Below are 5,624 nucleotides of genomic sequence, written 5' to 3' on the forward strand. Positions count from 1 at the left end.
AGAATGCACCAACGACGAAGCTTGAGCATCCAAGAGTCCTTCCTTCTTTCTCCTTGCTACGGCACAAAGGTGGATGGGGTGGTTGGGATGTGTTTTAGGATCAGGGATTATGGAATTGGATGGAGGATAGACACGGCAAGGTGTAGTGTTTGGTGGAATTGTGTTTCTAGGATTTTAGGATGTGTAGAATGGTGTGGCTAGATGAATGGACGAAAATTGGGTGAATGAGTCATCCCCTTAGTGCCTTGCTACAAAGCCTTATTTATAGGGCTAGGAAAGGCTTAGAACTTAGTTGAAACCAAAAGGTTTTGTACTAGAAATTCTATACATGAAACACTTAAAGGATATATGTGTGTAGCTTGGACAAGGTAGGACGGCTTGGACAAGGTAGGAGACAAGATGGGACGGCTAGGAGACAAGCTAGGACGGCTAGGAGACAAGCTAGGACGGCTAGTGACAAGCTAGGACGGCTAGTGACAAGCTAGGACGGCTAGGAGACAAGCTAGGACGGCTAGGAGACAAGGTAGGACGGCTAGTGACAAGCTAGGACGGCTAGTGACAAGGTAGGACGGCTAGGAGACAAGGTAGGACGGCTAGGAGACAAGGTAGGACGGCTAGTGACAAGCTAGGACGGCTTGTTCTTCCAATACAGAAATTAGGCACCATTTGTGAATAGATAAAGCCTTCTAGAAATAAGGTTTTTAGGCCCCCTTGCAGCTCCCTAACTGAATTCAAGCCTTCAAATTCGTCCATCCTCATGCCTCCATGCTTGCACTATCCAATCTTGGCCCAAAAATGCTCTAGAATGCTCCAAATTGCTTCTTTTTGCATACTTTGACACTAAAACCTGAAATTACACGAAAATGACTTTAAACACTAAACTAACTAAGGAAAAACAACATAAATGCATGAGAACAAGCCAATTAAGTCGCATAAAAATGCTCCTATCAGTGAACATGGAGGAAGAGACGTGAGGAGGGTTTGGGTGCATTGGGGGGGGGGGACATGGGTTGAAAATCTGGGTGTGGGTGTTTTATTCTGGTTTTTTGTTTTTTTTAATATTTAATTAATTAATTTTTTAATAGAAAGTGGTACAACGAGACCGATTAAAAATTCTATCCGAAATTATAAATAAAATTATTTTGTATTATTTAAAAAAAAAACCAATATTTTATTGTCTATTGCCAAGGCCATTTAGTGTCAGAGTGGAGATGCAAAAATTAATTACTGTTTATTAAGGGCAATTACTGTTTACTGGGTGGATAGCCCTATGGGGCCTTAGACACGGTGGAACTGCTCTAAATGAGGGGGAGACCAAGAAGAATTGTCACGACTTCCATAACCATAAATAGTAGGCGATGTAAGAGGAATTATTTTTGTTTCTCGCTAAATGGATGAGGTTTTTTGAATCACTATCTGTTACATATTAATTCCAATTCTCATTTTAACATACTACATTTATTTTTTGGGAGCTTTACCTATAGGACAAAAACACAAAATATATTTCATCGAATTGCATTAGTTGTGAATCATTTCAAAGAGATAAAAGTTCAAACCTCAACCTAGATCAAAAATAAGCAAACAAAAATTTTATAATTCCAGCCATGCCTCCTAATAAACTTGTTCAAAACTACACTATCTATAAAAACTTCAAACTAATTTTAGATCACTAAACAGAAATGACAAAAGACAAGGAGGCTCCATTTTAAGTTTTTAACCAAGAACAATGAGATGGTGTGGACCTCATATCTTGGTCAAGCTATTGACCGGTCAACAATACATCATTTGGTCCATCTCTGAATGTGAGGCCGAAAGATAAGACACCATCTGGTACCTATGCCAAACAACTCAAGCCCACTCGACCTAAATCAAATTAGTTTAGTGATTGTCGGTACACGAAAATTTCATATTGTTTCAGAGATAAATAGAGTGTCAAATGTGTATATCACAATATCGGGGTATATAGTATACACTGTGCATACCAAAAAATAACTTCAAGTATTTTTTATTTTTTATTTTTTTTGACAAACGGTATTATTTATACAAAAGGGGTGATGAGTGGGTTAAGCCTCACAATAAGTTAGCGATAATATGATTTAAATTCGTCTTTGGCGAGAATTGAACCTAAGACTTCTCACTTACAAGTAAAGAGAAATACTACTAGACGATAGTGCTAAATGGCAAATCTCCAAGTAATAACTACTAGCATTATTCTACGAAGTAGTTTATTTTTAGGGTGATTTTGTATAAAATCAATAAAAGGTTACAATATTAACAATATTTATGTTAATTATAAATAGGTCAATCATGTATTGTGATACTTAAATGTATTTAAAATAAACAAAAATTACAAAATCTGCCAATATAGCTGGGACCCACTTCAACTAACACTCCCTTTCTCAAAGTTTTATAATTTGGAATAAGTCCATATGATTAGACACTGCAACGCAATGTCTATTTCCTCATTCTGTTTTTAACATTTGGATTTAGACACTATGTTGCAGTGTCCATTTACTAGTTTCGTTTTTTGCCATCACTCACACACCTCCTACATAGTCCTTCGTACATTTGGATTCAGACACTGCAATGTAGTGGTTTCCTAGTTATGTTTTTTACTTTTGGATTTAGACGCTGCGTTGCAGTGTCATTTTCTGGTTCTGTTTTTTCCATCATTCACACATCTCATACACTTCACACCTTGCAGGACTCCTGATTTTTGCATTTAGATTTAGACACTGTAATGTAATGTTTGTTTCCTGGCTTTATTTTTTTACATTTAGATTCAGACATTGTAATGCAGTGTGCGTTTCCTAATTCCATTTTTTACATTTGGATTCAGACACTGCAATGCAATGTCCGTTTCCTGATCCCGTTTTTCTGAGTTGAGTAGACTTTTCCATGTAAATGAAGGGCGAGAGAGAGAGAGAGAGAGAGTGATAGAATATACATTTTCTAACTATTTATAGGATTCAGACCTCTCAAGATCAGTTTCATAGGGATAAAACTCCAACGGCCAAAGCCTCTTCCCCCACCTTTGTTCCCCCTCAATTCCTTTTTCTCCTTTGCACTGCCATACCCCACCACTGTTAACAAACCCCAAATTCAATTGCAGGTCATATGTGCTCTAAGTTTTTTTCGATATTCCTTACTCTTTGAGCTTTTTATTTGACATCTCTTTCTTCTTCTTTCTTTTTATTCATCTTTGAGATTTCTCTCTCTATAATTCTTCCATAGTTATGAAAAAGATCTCTGTAAAGAAAGACACTGGTTTGGACGACCCTTCTCTTTGTTGTTTCGTTAACATCTATTGAGATTTTAAGGTCGAGGGACTTGCAATTAAGGGATGTGGAAGTCCTGGGGTTGATTTTGGAAAGTGTAAGGTGAGGAACCAACAATTGGGGGTTGTGGGTTGGGTGGGTTGTGGCAGTGTTGGTGGTGATTTTGGGGCCGGGTTTAATTTAATTTGGAATTTTGGGAGTTGGTGATTCGAAGTTGAGAGCTTTGAAGTAAGGGAGAAAGAGAAGAGTTGAGGGGAAAAGAGGAAGGATAGGAGATTTTGGCCGTTGGATATCTAATTATTTATAATGACTTAAAGCCTATGTGGCATTCATCATTGACTTATGTCTAATTAATAAAAATATATCATTGATTAAGTCCAAAACAAAAATATGGTATTGATATATGGCTTAATAGTAAAGTTTTTATTGACTTTTGGCTAAATTACCTTTTTTTTTTTTTTTAAATAGGGAATTTTTATTCGTGCAAAAGATCATGAGAGTTGCTAGACCCACCCTTAACAACCTTATTTCTCCACTCACTTTTTAATAAAATTTTAATGACACATTTGACCTTTTGTAAAATTATATATATACTAAACGCCTAACTTTCCAATTAATTCCTTTTGTATCCTTTTGGACTCAGATCATTGTTCCTTCGACAGTGTTATCCCAATTTTGTCCCTTCTTGGTTTTGTTTATTTCGTTTCATATCTACTAAACGCCTAACTTTCCAATTAATTCCTTTTGTATCCTTTTAGACTCAGATCACTGTTCCTTCGACAATGTTCTCCCAATTTTGTCCATTCTTGGTTTTGTTTATTTCGTTTCTGCCACTGACAAGATATGCATTCCGTTTTTCTGCCTTGCTTTTGGATCCACAGTAAAATGACGATCCTGCCCTCATAGGCCACGCGTTGTTTCTCTCCTATTTCGATTTCTTTGGATAGTAATATCTCCATCATTCAACCGACATCTCTTTAATAAACAATCAAAAGCAAAAGCCGTTTTTTTTCTTTTTTTTGAATTTTGAATTTTTACATTATTTTCTATCACATAGTGCTGCTGCACCATTCCATAGTCCTTTGTTTTATCATATATTATTTCATTTCTGTCAAAATTTCAGTTGGTGCGTCTATTTACTTGTGTTGTTGGTTGTTACTCCTGATTTACACGTGTTGTTGGTAGATGTACCAGTGTTCATAATCTTGAAGAAGAAGAAGGATGGAAAGGCCGACCTTTTTCTATTTGCTTCCAGAAACAACTGTAACAGTGAAGTATCTAAAAGTTTTGCAAATGCAACGTTGCATGTGGACAATAAGCAAACATGCGACCAATGCGTCGATGCATCAACCGACACCATGAAGTATCTAAATGGTTCGCATGTTGGTTGGACAGGTCTATAAATATCCCTTTGAATCTTCTGAAGAAACTTAAGAGGGTCGTGAATAATTTTGTAGCTAAGGGTTGAATATTCAACTTCCTCAGAGCACTTCCACCGAGGGTGGGATAGGCCGGCACACAGCGAAAAAAATGGCCCGGCACCTAGGGAAGTCTCTCTAACCTAGCAGATTGCCTGGCACCCAGCGCAAGTTGGTCTCCAGGCTAGCCCAAAATCAACAGACCTTAGGACTGGCCCATTTGACGCCATGTTGATGCTAGCATGGCATTGGAGGGCAAGGAGCCATGGAGGGATAATGAGGGAGATGAGCTCGTCGTTGTGTCGATTTTTCGTACAACGAGAAGCTCTTGATGCAGAGCAACTTGGACATGCTTTCCGCAAGACTCGATATTCACGCAAGAAACCTATCGGAGGTTTACAATGCCGGCATTTTAACACGGCAATTCGCGATTGTCGTTTCGAGGCCCGACGACGGAGCTTGTAGACGACATGAGGTTGTCTGCAAGGATTGTTTCTGTTATTTCTGGGTTTCGTTCGTATAAGTTTGTTCTGATCGGAGTCGGGATTATCGCACCGTTGATTCGGGTTTGGGAGTGTGGGAGTGAGGTTGGGAAAGAAAAAGCTGCAAAGAGCTTACAGAGATTAAAGTGAGAAATTAAAAATAAAAAAACTATTTTTTATTATTTTATAATAAAAAATAATATTTTAATAAAATTGACTAGGCTATTTTTTGTTAGGGGTGGAGATGCTTTGGCCTATTACTGTTAATTGGGGTATATTACTGTTCACTAAGTGGATAAATGGGCTGGGTGCTGGCGCAATTTTGTTATGGGCATAATTGCTCTTAGGAAGCATGCTTTGCATGGTAGATGGCCAATATAAGATTTTAGGTGATGCCCGTGTGATACTTTGAGGATACGGTGCATCATATCTCGTCCAGGATGTCC

This window comes from the organism of the source record quoted next, unplaced genomic scaffold, assembly GCF_019419815.1.
Source record: "Pyrus x bretschneideri cultivar Hongxiangsu unplaced genomic scaffold, Pyrus_bretschneideri_v1 Contig8, whole genome shotgun sequence".
In the NCBI taxonomy this organism is placed as follows: Eukaryota; Viridiplantae; Streptophyta; class Magnoliopsida; order Rosales; family Rosaceae; genus Pyrus; species Pyrus x bretschneideri.